General features: G+C 33.7%; 1 pseudogene; it reads right to left on the reverse strand.

The window, feature by feature from the left end:
* Nucleotides 1-1,242: 1,242 nt before the first annotated feature.
* LOC112482372 lies at nt 1,243-1,361 on the reverse strand (annotated as a pseudogene).
* Between the last annotated feature and the right edge of the window lie 17,864 nt (nt 1,362-19,225).

The following is a 19,225-nucleotide window of genomic DNA, read 5'->3' on the forward strand; positions in this document are numbered from 1 at the left end:
GGGAACATTACTCTGAGCTCTCTGTGTGGTAAAGGGCTTATCACCTTCCCTCACCAATGAGAGGAGGAGAAGGAGATAAGTTAGTTTTCAGAGTAGGGTCCCCCAAACACCAAAACGGGAAGTGCTTTCTTCTGGAGTTCCAAAAGAACTATATTTGCATAGAAGTTTGGTAAATTTGAGTGGAGTTCTCAGGTGTTTGCCAGGGTAAGATTTGGGCCACCTTCGGAGTGGAGAATGAAGAGAAGTTCACGTTTAAGATCTTAGGTCTTCCTACCAACAGAGAGTAAAGAGATGTTTGCCGGGAGGAGGGTGGCAAGGGAAATAGGGAGAGGTTTGCAAAAGAGTACAAACTTTCAGTTATAGGCTGAATAAGTTCTGGGGACCGAATGTCTGGTGACTATGGTTGATAACACTGTATAGTATAATTGAAATCTGCTAGGAGAGTAGAACTTAAATATGCTCACCAAAAAATCAAAAGAAAAGGTAAATATGCGAGGTGATGAACATGTTCATTAACTTGATGGGGGGCATCCTTTCACAACGTATATGTATATGAAATCATCCTGTACATTTAAATATCTTATGATTTTATTTGTCCATTAGACCTCCATAAAACAGGGAAAATTACATTAGTTCTGAAGGTATTTCCTTGTCATACTCCTTTCTCTGTCTTGTCCTCACCAATCTGAGTCTGGAACTCTCTTGAATCTGACTCCTTTGCAGTTGCCCGCCTCTTATTTTGCACTATTGTTTTAATGTCAACAGGCTTTCAACTCTATTTCTGTCTTTCAGAAATATGTTAAAAATCCCTTATCTTTGTGTGGACCATCTTCTCTGATGTAATAGGTTTATTTATGTAATATCTTTTCATTGAGAATATTGGAAGGGATGGAGATAAACACTAGCTCTAAGTGCATTCTGGAATCAGAAAACCAACGATAACTTTTTGATACCTCTTTGGAAAGATCTCAAACTCCCTTTGCATTAAAAAAATAAATTGAGTTGCTATATTTATAATGCTTTTAAATATGCATAAAACTACTTACATTTGTAATATTATTCATCAGGACATAGAGAGAGGTCTTAATCTGATATAATTGAGGCATCAGTTTTCTCTGTCAAGGGAATTCCTGAATGTTTCCTGGAAGATAAGAGTAAGAGACATTTATTTTATGTATTGCTTTTTGCAATTTTGTTTTTTATTAAATTTATTTTTTAATTTTTTAATTTTTTTATTTTTTATGCCTACAGCACCTGGTCTTCCTAGGTGGTCTCCCATCCAAGTACTAACCAGGCCTGACCCTGCTTAGCTTCCGAGATCAGATGGGATTGAGTGTGTTCAGGATGGCATGGCCATAGATTGTTTTTTATTAAATTTATTGGGGGGGGACATTGGTTAATAAAATTATATAGGTTTCAAGTGCACACTTCAATTGCATTGTGTGTTCACCACCCATTTAGATTCTATAGTAAATTCTGATATTTCTCATGGGGCAAATTCAAGGTTGTTTTTGTTGGCTTGATAGTGTTTATTTATGTGGGGAAAGAAACGATTGAGAAAACCTTGAAGAAAAATTTCAAAATTTTAAAGAAAAGCTCAAAGAAAATATTTCACTGGAAATCATTAAGAATCAGCTTCTTCTGATTTGCTGCTGGCTGCTTTTGAGATATCAACGTGCCTCAGAGAGGAACGTGACCTTGAACTGAGAAGGGAGCCAAGGCTATTATTTCAGTTTACATGGGAAGGAGGAAAGAGCCAAGAAGTCAGGCTTCAGCAGCAAAAAAATTAAACAAGCATGAGATCAAAGACTTCTAAAAAATGGAAATTAAGGAAGGACTCTTAGGTGCATAAAAAGATGGAGGCTTAGGTATGTAAGCATTACTGAATAATCTAAGTGCAGATTTCACATTTCCAGTTATGCGGAAGTTTGAATCAAGAACTGAAAATTATCCCTGGAGAGTTAATTTGTTAATTCACTTAATAATCCATTTGTTCATTCCTTAAATATTTATTGAGCAAATATTAAGCTGTTTACTATGAGAATTTGGGGGATCCACTGGGGGAAACTCAGACTTAGTTTCTACAAAGATCTTACATGGATCCCAACAACTAAAAAGGCTATAGTCTTTCCCAAGATCTAGCTAGAGCCAAAGCACATCGAGGTAAATCAACAGGTTTTGCCATGACTAATATATTCTTCTATGCCAATTACAGTTATTTATGAGATTTTTCAAATACAAATATTGGCATTAATAAAGTAAATACATTAATGAGAGTCAGGACAGTCTTAATAATCAGCTGAAATATACCTCTGTAACATACTATTCTTAGCAAAATATTTAGGTATAAATGATATGGTTTCTCCAAGTTTTGTAAAGAGAAGCTATGGTTAGTTTTCTGAAGCCTTCATGGTACCAAGGAGTTTTGATGGGGCACATAAACTTCACCTCATTTCCAGCTGAGAAAATAGAAAGGTGTCAAGTGGTTCACTCTGGTCAGATTCCAGAGTCAATGTGTTGGATTTCCGTCCACACTCGCAGTCCCCTTCTGCCTCTTCCTCATTATCTGAATGTCTGCTTGGAAATATGGAATTCGATAAGGCAAGCGGAAGAGTTAGTGTAGAGTCACATCGTCTACCTTTAGAAATCAACCTGAGAAAAAGTGTGATGGAAAGGAATGAACCAAGTACCCATTTAACGAGCTAAAACTACATCAAAGGGACAGAAAGAAACCACTTGATAATAAAAATGTTGCTTTGATTGAAACTGGGCAAAAAGCCAAAGGTACTGGATGGAGACTCTTAAACATACTGAATTGTTTCTGGATCAAACACTTCATAAATCTAGGGTAAAATGTGAAATTTTTTTGTAGTAAATTGTGAGGCTACATCAAAATCGGTCTCTTGCTGATCACCAGATTGAGCCGTCGTTCATGAAGTTTCTTTCTTTCTAATGAAAGAATAGATATAGATACATGTATTTGAGTAAAATGGATTTATCGAATGTCAATCATGTTCAAGAATTTCTCATCAGGAATACTGGAAAAAAGTTACAGGCATGTTTTTTTTTTACTCTTATTTCTTTGATTATAAAGAAGTCACTTAACAAATTCACCGAAATGCTTTTCAGGACAATTAAGCATTCTTAGGGTATAAAAATATCTATACTTGGGAAAGCAACTTTATTTTGATAAAGTGCTACCAGTAAGCTACTGTATTAGATCTCAGGCTATTGCACTGTTGTATTGTCAACGCTGGGGATTACTGTTTAAGTTCTGTTCCTTCTATCATACTGCAAAACGCTGAGGCAGGAACCATGATCGTTTTGTTCAGGGATGGCACATAATAGGAGACCAGCAAAATTTTGTCGGATAAATCTGGCAAACATTGGGATAGATTGAGAAAACTAGTTTGTATGACTTGATATTATTTCTATATACATTCATGATTTCTGTCTAAATGGGAGAGAATTTATACAATTCAGTAAATTTTTGTATGACTATCTACAAGCTTGCAAGCAGATATATTAGAAATAAAATAATGGAAATTTAGTAAGTCAGTTGAATGCAGATTCAAATAGATTGCTGGTGTCCTAGAGATATGACAGCCCATACAACAGGAAAACTGTCTCTTGGGCAGGCTGAGTGTCAGGTAGCCGGACACTTCATCATTGGAGAACCATGATAACCCTGAATCCTTGGCCATGAAGCATATTAGGAACCCTGAAGAATGGGGAGCAAGGAGATTCAGTGGAGGGAAGACATAAATAACAATTAGTTTTATCTACAGATAATCTGTTTTCCATATCCCAAGTAATGATTCCAAAGAAATAGGAAAAAAAAAAATCTACTGTGGCCAATTTAAAGGGAACAGAGTAAAACAAAATTGCTTCAGCAAGAGTTTCTAACCACATTCATTCTTGGTCTCAAACGGATGCCAGGGCCAGATAACAATAGCAGCAATAACAACACTTGGTAACATTTATTGAGTGCTTAATATTTTAAATACTCTGTTAAGTAGTTTGCATGCTATTTCAATCTTCACAAATTCTTTAATATATGCACTGTCATTTGATATATTTTATAAATGAGGAGGCTGCAGGTAAGACAAGTCAAGTGCCCCAGGAAGTAGCAGAGTGAGAACTCAGACCCAGGCTACTTGGTTCCAAATCTCATGCCCTTGACCTGTGTGTCACAGTGCCCTGTATCTGAGAAGTCTGAGAAGTTTATAGGGAGACTGAATAGATTCTCATCCTGGGGAATTTGGCTGGCAGGGACTACACGATGGGAGGCAGAGTGAGGCGCTTCATGGAAATAGCCAGTGAACCAGTACAGAAGTTTCACTGAAACTAGGAAATTATTGAACATCAACTGTAATTGAAATTGTAAATAATAACTAACTAATGAAATACATACATACATACATACATACATAAGATTTTCAAAGATCAAGTGAACTTGAAAAAATAAGAATAGGAAATTATATAGAGAGACTTCGGCTTGGTTGTCTTGTGGATACTTAGTACTCTGTTCTCTCCTAGGCAGACAGTAGCAGACAAAAGCACTTCTCCTGGGTAAGGAAGGTGGTACCATTATAAATACCAGATCCATTATTCATTGTCATAGAGCACTAATAATTAACTGGTTTGCCCAGAACACTGGTGTACCTTTTACTCTTTAATACATGCCATATGTCACCAAATTGAATCTTGTTGTTCTTTATTTTTCAATTTTATAAGTATGCCACAAACAACATAGGAGGGTTGAGTTGAAGATCGAATTGTTCAAAGGTATTCATCTTCTTAATGGATTTAATAAATACTTATTCAGCACCTATTGTGTCCAGGCACTGGTCTAGAGACAGATTGGGAACAAACAGACATATATTTCTACATACTTGGAGCTTGTCTTCTGATAAAGACAAGCAATAAATAATAAATCCAATAAATTCATAAAATTATGTAGAATATTAGAAGATGCTGTGAAAAAAGCAAAGTAAGAGTAAGTTTAAGGTCGTAACTTTAAGTAGCTTAGTCAGGCTACAACTGATGCAAAATATATTTAAAAAGTGCAAAAAGATTTTAAATTAAAAAAACAAACAGTTTTATTAGGTAACTGAAAGGTTTATAATACTAGAATCAGACATGTAGAATTTCAGGTAAAAAGCAATAAGTGACTAGAAAGCATTAAGCAGGGTGAAGAAAAATTAAATACTTCAACGTAAAAATAAAAGTGTAAAGGACTGAAATAATTTTTAGTCAATTATCCTGTAATTGTGCAGTGAGCAGTCCCTCTCTAAACTGGTCACAAAGCCAAAAACCTTAAAGGGAAAAACGTATTGATCTTTAAGGATCAAAATTTCAACCTTCTACAATGTCTGAAAATGTAGACACATCAACAACAATTAAAAGGCAATAGCAAATCTGGGGAAATATTTTCAACGTTTATGACAAACAAATGATTAAAGATTTTAATGTTAAAAAAACTTTTAAAACAATAAAATTTTTACACTTCAAGAGATAAATGAGTAAATCACAAAATGAGGCAAAACAAAAACAAGGGAAATGGGAACAGCAAATAAACATAAAAGTTTAACCCACTTAGAGATCCAAGAAACGCACAGTGAAATGATGATTGTTTTCACCTGCTAAATTGATGAGTGGTCTTTTTTCGTCTTTTTGTTTTAAAAGTAATAATAGCATCCTGAGTTTGCAGGTAAATGGAAATTCTCATGCATTGTTGACAGGCATATAAATTAGCAATTTTCTTGAAGGCAATTTGGTAACTTGCATCAAAAGCCTTAAAATATTCATTTTCTTTGACTCAGTAATTTCACTTCTAAGAATTTATTCTAGGGAAAAAAGTCATTTATTCATACAACAATGTGTTATAAGAGAGTTCAGCACAGATGTATTTATGCTAGAAGCAGGAGTTTTTTTCTATCACATTTTACTAAAGACAAATCTGAAGTAGAATATTTTGCAGTCATTAAAATTTATATTTTTGAAATACATGTAATGACAGAAAAGTCCCATGATATAATGTTAAATGAAAAGAGCAGGTTAATAAATTTTAAATACTCACATTTTATTTTTAAAGTATATTTATAAAAATGAATTAAAGGAAATATAAAAAATAGCAATGATTTTTGGGGATGGTAGAATTATGAGTAATTTTTTTAAAATTAAGTGTATTGGGGTAACATTGATTGATACAGTTATATAATTTTCAGGTGTAACTTATAATTTGAGAGATATATATATATTCTATTGTGTGTTTACCACCCAAAGTCCAGTTTCCTTCAGCTACCATATATTCGATCCTTTTTACCTACTTTGCCCTCCCCCCACCCTCTATATTTGACCCCCTTTACCCTGTCTACCTCCCCATCTCCCCTTCCCGTTCTCCTCTGGTAACCATGAGTCTATTGTCCATGACTGTGAATCTCTTTTTGTTTGTACTGTTCATTTGTTGCTTTTAGGTTTATATCCCATATATAAGTAATGTCATGTGATTTTCAACTTTTTCAGTCTGGCTTATTTCGCTTAGCATGATTATCTCAAGGTCCATCCATGTCGCAAATGGCAATAATGCTGCTATGAACATCAGTGTGTAAAAATCTTTTCGGATATGGGTTTTCAAGTCTTTGGGGTAAATACCCAATAGAGGGATTGCTGGATCATATAGTAGATCAATTCTTAGTTTTTTTGAGGAACCTCTATACTGTTTTCCATAGTGGCTGTACCAATGTGCAGTCCCACTAGATGAGTGATTTTTATTTTATTGTTTTACATATTTCCAAAATTAACTAATCATAGATCAATTTTATAATAAAATGTGATTTAAAAATATCCAATGCTGAAAGATAAATAATTTGGGCTTTTCTATTTCTTTTGCTTAGCTTGAATTATTTCAATATTTTTCTAATTCGAAGTAATTCTGGTTCCCTGGATAGAATTATCTATTCTTCTATCATGTCATTCAAAAAAGAAATATGTTTTCAAAAATATTATTTAATATATTTGCCTCTATCTCTTGAGTTGTAAGCCCCTCAATTTTATCAGTATTAGAAACACAAAATGCCTAGCTAGTAAGGTATTTTGCACTTATTGATAATGCTTTTAAATATTTGTTGAGTTAAATGAATATATTCCAGTTTAGTTATGGAGATAAAAATTTATAGAAAAAGTAAGTGGTTTATAAAATTATCCAATAATAAAAAAATGCTTTGAATGTGGGCATTTTAATTTTGTATATTTTTGATGTGACGACTTAAATATTCACATTTTTAAAAGATTTTGTCTGATCTTGTTCTATCTTCTTTTATGTTTCATAGCCATTGATATATTTCTAAATAACCTATAGAAAAACCTTCTTTTAATAAACACATTTGTAATAGAGGCTTTGAGATAAATTTATAACACTTTAAAATTACTGTGTTTACACATTTAAAAACCCACCAGGCTTGAATTGAGGACTGTTCTGATAGAAACCGTAGTGAATTTTCACAAATTACAATGTCTAGAGTCAGTACATTTTACTAATTTTTATATAGATTGCATTTCTCCTTTACGTAGAGAACTGATATATATTTTTTTTCTCCTTTTGGAATTTTAAAAGCAAGAAAATAATAGGACAGTTTGCATTACAGATTTAAGGGGCACATATAACAAGTATGCCTAAGAAAAAGTATTAATAAACTTAAACTGGATTAAAACTATCTGAAAGACTTTGCAGCTATAATTAGTGAATCCGCTATATGAGGAGTCTTTTTATTTATCATTTTACTAGCCTGTCAGTCAAGAGATTTTTTTTAAAGCTTCTTTCGTGCTGTGTTGTGATGCATGGGGGTTTAAAATCTAAATAGAGTAAGAAAAGAAAAAAATTTGATTGAAAATAACTGAGTGTGTGCCAATCATATGGTTCATGCCTGTTCTCCTGGAGTAATTATTAGTAGCATTTATTTTCAGACTCCTTACTGTTGAAGAGAGTTTTTATCATCAACTTAACTATGAGGTACATTAAAAATGCCAAATGAGTGATGTGTGTAAGAGAAACTTGAGGACTTAAGTCCTCAGAATTTTCTACGGTGGCCTTCGTATGTATTTGTCCCTGGCAGCTGCTTCCACCCACTCTCATACATGACATAGTCCCGAACTATTTCTCTTCATCCTTTAGATAAAATCCAAGCTGCCCAAGCAATGGCTTCTAATCCACTTGAAAAATCCCTCTCTTCCCATTTCCGGAACTAGCTGAACTTTGACCGACCTCTTTCCACCTGCTAAAGCCCCGTACAACATTCTACTCCCTTCCCCAATTTAGAATGTTCCTCCACTCCTTCAGTCCTTCTCATGCTAGGCACTTTTGAATAAAGTCTTAACTAGATAATGCTCTGATTGATTTTCTTCTCCAAGTAGGAAAAAACTCTAGGAATTCAGAGGTGAGATAGGACAGGGTATTTCTTTTGTGATTAATGGAGATTAGTGGGGTGAGGGAAATATTTGAACTGAGCTTAAATGGGTGAATTATGCACAGGTTAAAGAATAAATTTTATATAGTAGTCATAACTTATTATCAGATATCAGTTTTCACTCAGGTATTCCTACATATTACAAAGCTAAAAATATTATAAGACAAAATTAGAAGCTGGAGAACTCCTTGTGAAGGTAAATATATGAGTAAATGTGCAATGAAAGTGTAAATAAAGCCAGCAAATATAGAAAATCTCATTCCAGAGGGGATTTCAGTTTTCTCCAAAGCTTTCTGAGTATAGATATAGGTTCCTAAAACCTGTATACTTTCTAATCTGTGTAGTCACAAAAAATTCACTTTAAAAAGTGCTTTTAAACCCAAAACTCTTTTCTTTGTATAGCAAAAGAGCCAAAGATTTCAGAGAGCTAGTTCAAGAACATTTTGACTTATAATGTGATAAGGACATTATCACAAATAACACACATAATGTTTTCATTAAGGTGTAAATGCAGAAATGATATAACCATCCAAGAATTTACGTTGAATTCTAAGTCACTCTTAGCAATCAGGTTGTACACATGTTCATCATTGCAAATTTCATTTGACTCCTAAATATATCCTTTTTCTCTCTTCAGAGTTACTGTATGTTTTAGTACTAAGAGTACAATTCTTTTCAGCTATGGAAGAAGTAAAGGGGTATCTATTTCTCTCTCAAGTCTGGGATTTGAGTGCACTTACAGAGCATTGTGGCTACCTGGTCTACCCTTTGGGTGCTATCTTAGAAAAATGGGCAAAGAAGTCACTATGAACCAGTGGTGTGCTGGTAATGTTTAACAACAGGCTCTTTGGAAAAAGCAAAAGGGAGGAACTGATTTGTAGTGTTTGCCCATTTCCATATTATACTTACTTCCATCGTGGCCATTTCAGGTGACCAATGGGATGTTATTGAAAGCAGGGTTAGAAAGAGATGTGTAGCAGAACACCATTATATAGTACTTTCATGATACAGACAGAACAGTTAATAAGTTCAAGATCATGGCTAAAAATAAAATGTAGGAAACTAGTTAGGAAATGACTTTTAGATATGCATTTTCCACATTTTAATATAATTTATTTAATTGAAAGTTTACATAACTTTTAATAATGGCTATGTTAACAACTGGCTTGCAAAATTCCTGAAAATGTAACTGTGGGCTCCCAGGAATTGGTTAAGAGCAGGATCAAGAACAAAAGCTCATGTTCAGAGCATTATGGTGATGTTTTCTCCCCCACAGTCAGAAAACATGGGTCTGGGAATCAAGAAGTAGAAGTCGGGTGGAAATAAATATAGATATAGATACACATAGATATATATTTGAATAGTATATATAGAATATATATACTATGGTGTATCACATTAAATAGTATATGAAGTTTATACTGTCTTAGTCTGGTCAGGCAAAGATAAAGACCATGGACTGTGCGCCTTAAACAACAAACATTTTCTCAGTTCTGCCAGCTGAGAAGTCCAAGACCAAGATTCCTGCAGATTTGGAGTTGCTGAGAGCCCACTTCCTGGCTCATGATAGCCATCTTCTTATTTTGTTCTTACTTTAGGGCAGGAGCCAGAGAACTGTCTGGGATTTCTTTTATAAGGATACTAATCCCATTCCTGAGGGCTCCACTCTTATAACCTAATCATCCCACCTCCTAATTTCATCACATTGAAGATTAGGTTTCAACACATAAATTGGAGAAAGAGGAGCACAAACATTCAGTCTTTAGTGCATATGTTGAAAATATATAAATATAACTGTTAATAAAGTTAATTTAAGAAAAGAAAACAGCAACCAAAATAAGAAAAGATGATTAAGGACTCAGACCCTTCAGGAATGGAAATTTTGGTTACTCTTCCAGGTAAGGGATCTAGAGCAGTTTAAGACTGCTGATTTGGGGCTAAAGAAGGATGGGTAAGGGAATGAGGAAGTCATACCTATCACTACAGCCTAGGGACCAATTAACAGAAAGAAATACCATAGGAGCTTTGCATTTTCTCCTGGCTTGTTATGTGTATATAGTTATATATACTTTATATATATATATCTATTTATATATAATCTATCTATCTATCTATCTATCTATCTATCTATCTATCTATCTATCTATCTATCTATACACATATATATAATCTCTTTTTTCTTCTTTCTGTTATTATTTTTTAGAAGTTTGCTGAAAGTTAACTACAATTTAGCCTTTAGGTAATAGAATATTCAGTGGGACTGTAACTGAATTTGTGGAATGATTAATATAGCTAGTGATGGAGAGAGAGCTGCTGAAACTGTGTATCTTTCCATCTGGAGAACAGGGGAAAAGCATCTTTACTAGTATAAAGGAAATTTCCATCTCGTTAGATGGAAACAGAGTCATGTCGCTGTTGTGTGTTGGCTCAGATGTATGTAGAAATATGTGTATGGTTACTGAGTAGCCAAAGGGGTAGATTGTGCCAGTTATATATTGCTTCTCAGCTCCAAACTCGCACTTGTTTGCCCTGCTTTGTGATGATAGAAATAGACTGCTGATTACATGTGTCCTTTGCCAGGTGACTTGATATTATCCTCTCCTGAGAAAATACTGGAGGGACACTGGAGAGCAGAAAGAGCAGAGAGGGATTTTTTTGCTTATGTGTTCTGTTATCTATGAGACTCTGAAAGGTTGGTGTGAAGTGGACACCGCAGCTGAATGCCCTTTGCTATTTACTGAGGACACCTCCTAGCACGTTCCTTCATCTCCGCCAACTTCTTTTGCAATTCCGTAGCAGCATCCTCCAACAAGTTTCTTGGTCACCACCATGACAGGATGCTCTTGTGGTTTCATAGTTTCACAATGAGCTCTTCTATCAAGCTTCTTCATCATCACTGTAGTGGGCAGCATGTAGCAACCACGCCATCGACTGTGAAGTCTGAGTCTCTCTTGCAACCCTCTTTAAGTTTCTGAGTTCCTTCCTGATTCACTTTTCCTTCAGCCCTAGGGGAGTAACTATCCTGCAGCTGTAGCCCCTGTTCACCGTAGTAACCACATCTTTAGTTAGGAATTCTAGTTCTCCTGGTCAAATTTCTGATGGTGTTTTTGTCTTCGGGATGGACCCAACCAATGCATATAACTTTATTATTTAATTTTTTTCCTTGGGTAAGAACTTTGCACAATAGGCTATATAGTTTGTTATAATATTTATTAAGTTAAAGTTCAGGACTAGATGGAATTCTCATGTTATGCTTTGAGTTTACACATTTGCCAGTAATTCTTTTGTTGAGTTGAAGAACTATTGTGAATATTGTGACATATACACATCTATTTTGTGGTACTTTTTACTATCATTCCTGTTTTAAACCTTTTTATATCGTATCCACATTTTCTAGGATTGCTGTAACAATTTATCACAATTAGGTGGCTTAGAAAACCAGAAATTTACTCTCTCACAGTTCTGGAGGCCGCAAGTCCGAAATCAAGGTGTTGGCAGGGTTGTGCTCTCTGAATCCTTCTTTGCCTCTTCCTCGCTTCGGATGCTTTCTCACAAATCTTTGGCATTCCCTGACTGTGACAGCATCACTCTAATTTCTGCCTTCATCATCATGTGATGTTCTCTCCGTGTCTCTGTCTTCACATAGCCGTCTTTTATAAGGACATTAATCATATCAGATTATGGGTTCACTCTACTCCAATATGACCTCATCTTAACCAATTACATCTGCAACAAACCTATTTCCAAATAAGGTCACACTTGGAGGTCCTGTGGGTTAGAACTGCAACATACATTTTTTTGAGAGGCGGGGACACAATTCAAGTCATAACACATTCGTATCATAATATATTAGCCATTAAATTTTTGACATGTATATTCCTGACATACTAAAAATTAGGTTACAAAATATACATAATTCATTTTTCTAAAAGAAAATATATGTATTTTATAAATAGAAAAATACCTATTAGGATATGCCCTAAAGTGAGAATAGTAGTTATCTCTGGTTGGAAGAATAAAATTATTTTTTTAAATTTTGCTTATCTATGTTTTCTAATTTTTCTACAGTAGGTTTATATTATTTCTGTGATAAAATATTTTTTATTTAAAATAATTAAAACTATTGTAATAAATAATGCATTTATATAAAAACCTGTTTTCCATCTTTTTAAAACGTTTTTCGTCTTTTAATTCAATATTTTAGACAATATATTTTAACAATAAGTAGCTTTAGAAAAGGACTTGGCTGTGGACCTGTGCATTTAACTCATTCTGAGAGATAATTTACTGGGCTATAGAAATGAACAATAGTCCAGATTCTCAGCGGAAGTTGAGGTCAAGGTAGAATTGGTTATCTGTTGTTTTGTACATGTGCGTATGTCGTGTGTGTGTGTGTGCTTGCTCCATGACTCAAAAATGATGTTTTGACACAAATATGTAAATATAGGTGTGGCAAATTTGCTATTGTCTGTACCCAAATTATGTTTCAAGCTGACTGTATTAGAGCTAAGCAACTAGATATGAGGGAATATCTGCAATCAATGTTTCTCGTAAGTGATTTTTAACCATAAAAATTCTAGTTGCACAACCTTGGGATCATTTACGTTTCTATCTTGCAACATTTAAAGAAAAAAATATTATTTGTGGAGTTGTTCCAAAGTGTTGTAAGAGTCATGGCCAATTTCTATATTCTGTATTTATATGGCTTCTGATTTTCATAGACTGCTTTATCTCAATAAACCTAATTATTCTACACTGATACCGTATTTGACTAAATCCTTGTTGGGGAAGAATTTCTGTCCTTCTAAATGATTCCCTCTGAATAATGGAAAGGTTCATGAAGAGTCATTTGGCTGTAAAGTAAGATAGAATGCTACAATTCAAAACATGGAATTCAATGTGAATAATATTAATCCCTGTATCTGGTGTATTTGGCAAGTTTACTGAGAATTAACATGAGTAGTTGTCAGACCTTAAGGAAAGGACCTTTAGATGGTTCTTCAGCACTCCTACACAAGAATAGCGTGGTTATAGAGTTTAGCCATAGAAAACTAGAATCAACTGGACAAGTAAATATTTGGAGCACATATTCATATGGTTAGTTTGGCTGGGTCCATAAAGCTTCTTGATGCTTTCTAGGGAAATGCCAAGGAACATTCTTTATTGCTTTCGATTTTCTTTTATGAGGTTGAAGCTTACTATTGTTAGAGGAGGTCATCAAAAGGACGTGCAAGCTGGACCCTGGGAATTGAAGCCTCCCCACTCCCTTCCCTGTCCACTGAATGTAGGTTCAGCTCACTGTTCCTACACTAGAATCTGTTCTAAGACACAGCCTTGAGTGAATAATGTGCTGTTAAGACCATCTGGACTGAACTCTGCCTGTTAAGGCCTTTGTATAAACTTTTAAAATTCTGGCAGGTGAGTGTGGAGATCTCTTCATCATGTGGCCACCAAAGACAAGCCTATAAGTTCCCTTGCTTATTAAAACCGCCACCTACCAAGCTGGAGTGGTCTGCTTCTTTCTTCAGCTTCTCCTTGTCCTCCGCCTTTGGGGGCCAGCTTCAAATTTCAGCCAGGGGAACTCCTGACATTGAAAACCAACAAATATGTCATAAAGTAAAGTTAAAAAGTTGGTGTATATCTACCCAGCTAATTTCACTCTGGGAACTCACTTCTCTCACTCATCCACTAGGTCAAAAGCTTATCACTTAGAAGCCCATCACTCTATTCTCTTGGCCATGATCAACTGAACTAAAGTTAAATACCCAATCCAAATTGGACAATTTATTCAGCAGAAATTTAGAGTGCTCAATAAGAGATTCTAGTCTTTGCTAGTCTCTAGCTACAAAACCTTGAGATCATTTTATTATTTGTTATTAAAAACATAATAAATTTTTTTCTGCCACATAGCAGTGTCAAATTCCATGAAATTGATTCAAACATAATCAATTCACTTTTAAATAAATTTCTTCAGATAATTAAGTATATAGACTATCACTAGGAATTTTATATATTTTTCTAGTACCTTTTATATAAAACATGGTAAACCAAATCTTATATTAAGTACTTATTGTGTTATTTACACATAGACTCTGAACATTTCAGGGCAAGTATTTTCCTCATCTGTAACCATTGATTCTTATTCTTTTGCTGTGCTGGAATGAGAGACATGGACAATAAACTTGCTCTATACTCAGACCTTTGTCTTTCAAGGACTTCCTAAATCTTGTGCATTTAAACTCCAGTCAAGTAGAAATGTCATTTCTCCTTTTCCCTGTGCTTGATGCAACCTCCGGTGCAGGCCACAGAGTAGCTGTCGTCATCTGTACCCACCATTCACATGAGGTATGCTGTTGAAACCTTCTTCAGTGCACCGTCTCAGAACTGAATCCCTTTTGCTGATTTCCCTACTATTCATTAAGCAAATGTGTGTTGAATGCTTCCCTTGTGCCAGATACTGCGTAGAACTGAGAATAGGGTGGTGACAAGATAGACACTGACCCACCCATATCGAACTCACACCTTGGTGGGTAGAAATGTTAACTGAATATTTAAATTAGTTTATTTAACCAATTCAATAAATATTTATTAAATATTTACTATGTATTCATTACTGTTCTAGGTGTCAGTGATAAAGCAGTGAAAGAAGAAAATGATAAAATCCTTGTGCTCAAGGAGATTGACTTCTAGTTGTTATAAAACTACAAACACTGATATACATACTAGAAGAAAAATTATAGAGTTCAATGACAATGTATATTAGGGAGACATAAGCTGAACTAGAAGTTCAAAATCTCCAGAACTGTGATGTCTAAGCTAGGCCCTGAAAGATAAGAAGGCATTAACTAGGCAATGAATATGAGCAGAAGAAAGCATTTCACGTAAAGAAAACACATTTTAAGGACCTGGGCTACTTACAATATAACTGGGAAAATGCCCCGAAATATGAAAATTCAGAAGTGATTTAAAGTCCTAGCATTTAATTCTAAAGCTCTGACCAAGTTAAATTAATTTAGTGACCATGGAACCAATTTCTCTTGAGACTTTTTCCATCACTTAATTTATGCGAAAGGCAATTGCTTTATTCTAAAATGCATATTCATTAGGGAATTCTGATCAAGGATAGGAAAATGGAGATTAAATTTAGGATCAACTTAGTGCTAAGAAATACTATATAAGTAATCATAACTATTCAATATTTTTTACTTGTTTGTTTCTAAAATAAAAATATAATTTCACATTTTAACATTTTAAATTTAAATAAAAGGGAAGGGAACATTTTATTATTAGTAAGTGTACTTATATCTGTACACTTTTTATATCTAAAGTAATTTTTAGTATTTTTTCTGATGCTACTAAAATATATGTTCATTGTATGAAAGCTGAAGAATAAACACAATTATAAAAAATCAAATGGAAATTAGCAATTTTTCACCAACCAAAGTTTATTTGATTTAAATTGTCAAATCAAAAGTAAATATGCTAAAGTTTGATTGCTCAGATATAGACATAAACTAAGCTAATAGACTATATAGTATTGAAGTTAGCATGTTTATTTAGAATATTTAAATATGCACTATTTACATATTTTTACATAAGAAAATAGCAGCATTGTTAGGTTTTTTTGGTTCTATCATTGTTAGGCTTAAATAATGACTGAATTTTAGAAAATCAGAAAATTATATTCTAAGCCTGTAACTTAATTTTGCTGTAAACATATAAACATTCATATGAATTTTCATGGCATAAATGATGAAGTAAAAATAAATATTCTTGTATTCTGTTTATTGAGGATAATATAAATATATTTTGGATATATTTTGAGGATATATATCTCCTCTTAAACACATATCGAGGATAATATAAAATATAATGTAAAATATAAGATAATGCATTACAGACTTGGGGCTTAATAGAATTAGATGAGTAATAAGAACATTAATCATTGTTAGATTAAAATGTTTGATGCTCTCTTATGTGTTTATTATACTCTTATATTCTAACTTTAATTTTCTATATTACTTTACTATAGTACTTTGTTTCCTTCTAATTACATTTGTTCATTTTTTTACCCTTAAAAATACCGAATGGCCTAAGAAGCAAAAAGGAATATATAAATAGAACTGGACTTGTCAGTTCTACAAACCAACACTGTTTGTTTATGCATTTATTTTTAATCTAGCTTAGATTGGGTTTCTGAGCATTAAAATCAAGCTGAAAGGATTTGACGAATTTTACAAGAACAGACAATTTCTATACTATTTAAACTCTTCAGGGACATAGAAATCTTCTCAATTCAATTTAATACCAAAACTTCTATGGTTTTCCCTAAACATATACCATGTGACAAACAAATCCCACTTACAAATATAGGCAAAAGTATTAATTGATAGTAAATTAAGCCAAGCACTATAAGAATAATTCAACACCTCTAATGGATTTTTTTCAGTATATTCTCACTAGGAAGTTATTAAGATAATTAATCACACTCATATTCAAGGGAAAAAAGTTTTTTGATCATCTTGATAAATACTAAACTATCAAATGCAACTGCATTATGGATTAGCAAAAAATTTTATCATTTAGACTGAGAAATTTTCCACATTATAAGAAATAGCTATCTTGAATTAATAAGTAGCCTTACATTTAATGTAGAAAAATTAGGAACATATACATTCAATTCTGCAACAAGAAATATTTTATGTTATAGCACATTGAACTAGACAAAGAAACAAAACAAAGTAATAGAAACAATGAGAATGGATATCATTATTTTCAGAAAACATAATTACATAGATGGAAAGTATAAAATAGCCCAAACTAAAAATTCTTTGATTGGAAAAGAAATATATAAATGAGAATAGCAACAATAAATAATTAAAAAGCGAAATGAAAAAGAGATAGCATTCACAATAAAATCTACTTTATAAATTTCCCATGAATAAGATTTTTAAATGTTTGTATTTGGTTGAATTTCGTCTGCCTTCTATTAAACTACTTTATAGAACTTTTATCAGTGAACACGAATTGTGGTAGTCTGATTTCATTAATGGCTTCTGTTAATCGCATCCTGTATCCACATTCTATTTTTGCACCATAATTTAGTAGTCACCTTCCTCCCTGATTCTTGGCTTAGCCATATGTCTTTCTTTGACCAATAAGAGGTTAGACAATGTGATACAAGCACAGACTTGAGAGGTTCTTACACATTAAAACTTGCCCTCTTGAATCCCTGCTCTTGCTCTGGTGCTTCTCTGTGATTATCATGAGCACATATTGGCCCAGCATGAGTGATATGAGAGACACATACATGTGAGAGATAATTGGAAGAGAGGTCAATTGTCCCAACCAAAGGGCATGTTAGTCCATTCTAGAGCTAGCTGACCTCAAACATGTTGGAGTGCCCAACCAAGATCCCAGAGTCTCCTATCCACTCTGAAGCTCACTTTTATGATTAAGCTCAGCCACAACCAGAAAGCAACCTAGCTGACCTGTAGACTTATAAGCAATGATAAATTCTTAGTGTTATGGGTCACTGAATTTAGAGGTGTTTTCTTATATAGCAAGAGTTACTTTAAACATGGCTAAATAGATTAGAAAAGATACAGCTTTAGATCTTTGGGGAAAGACTGATTATTTGGTATGTGATAACTGGTTAATGATGTTGAAAATAGACAGGCATGCCAATCATTCAAGTTTAAGTTGCATCTCACATTTTAAACTACATTTAATTTGAGATGTATCAAAGATGTTGGAAGTACAGAGACTATTCTTTATAAGCATGACCTTAGGGAAATATAATGAAAAAAGATAAATTATACAGTATTCTAATGAAAAATGTTATAATTTATTAAGTAATAAAGTGAAAAATCTTTTACTCAACAAAATTCTCCTTACAGAAAATACTTATCCCTGTTTTGAAGAGTGCTCTGAAGTACTTTCTCCACTGAGCCTGAACACTGACTTCAGCAAACAGGCTCTTGAAGATGGGGAAGTTAATTGCATTAGTCTACATAACCTGGACGATCACACAACAAAGACTAGCTAATTACTCCTGAATGTTGATATTAAGAGTTTATTTTTCTTTGCTCTCTCTGTGTTTCTGAGTTGTTTTATAAGAGATGTGTTTTATTTTTTGCCAATTCCTCTAGTTTTTTGATATATACCACTTTCATTGTTGATCAGTTTTAAATATTTTGTATTATATATTGTTATTTTCTCCTTAATCTACACATTATTTAGGAACAAGTTCTTTTAGTTTGTGATATTTTGGGAGAAGGGACTGGCTTATTGTTGACTTCTAATTTTCTTAATCCTCTATAGAGTCAGATAATCTATATGATAATTATTTTGGGGCCTCGTCGAGACATTATTAGTGCCTTGAATGTAGATGATTTGAATACTTTCTTGGGGGGGTATGGTACAAGAAGATCTACATTTATTGGGGCAATAGATATTGATTATGAATTATTAATTATGTTACTCAAATATTTCTTACTCTCACTACTTTTGTCTGCTTGCTCTATCAGTTTCTAAGAGTGCCAGTACATCCTGATCGTGACTGTAGAGTTGTCAAACTGTCATTGAAATTCTATCAGCTTTAGATGTGTTTTTAGGCATATACATATGGAGAGTTGTTATAAAGTCAGCTTTCTCAGAAACTATGCAACACTCACTCCTCTTCCCTTAACTCTTCAATACCCACTTCCTCTTACTCAGCTAACATTTTACTGAGAAAACAGAGACAACCGGAAGAG

The sequence above is a fragment of the Pteropus alecto genome, unplaced genomic scaffold (genome assembly GCF_000325575.1).
Source record: "Pteropus alecto unplaced genomic scaffold, ASM32557v1 scaffold195, whole genome shotgun sequence".
Classification (NCBI taxonomy): domain Eukaryota; kingdom Metazoa; phylum Chordata; class Mammalia; order Chiroptera; family Pteropodidae; genus Pteropus; species Pteropus alecto.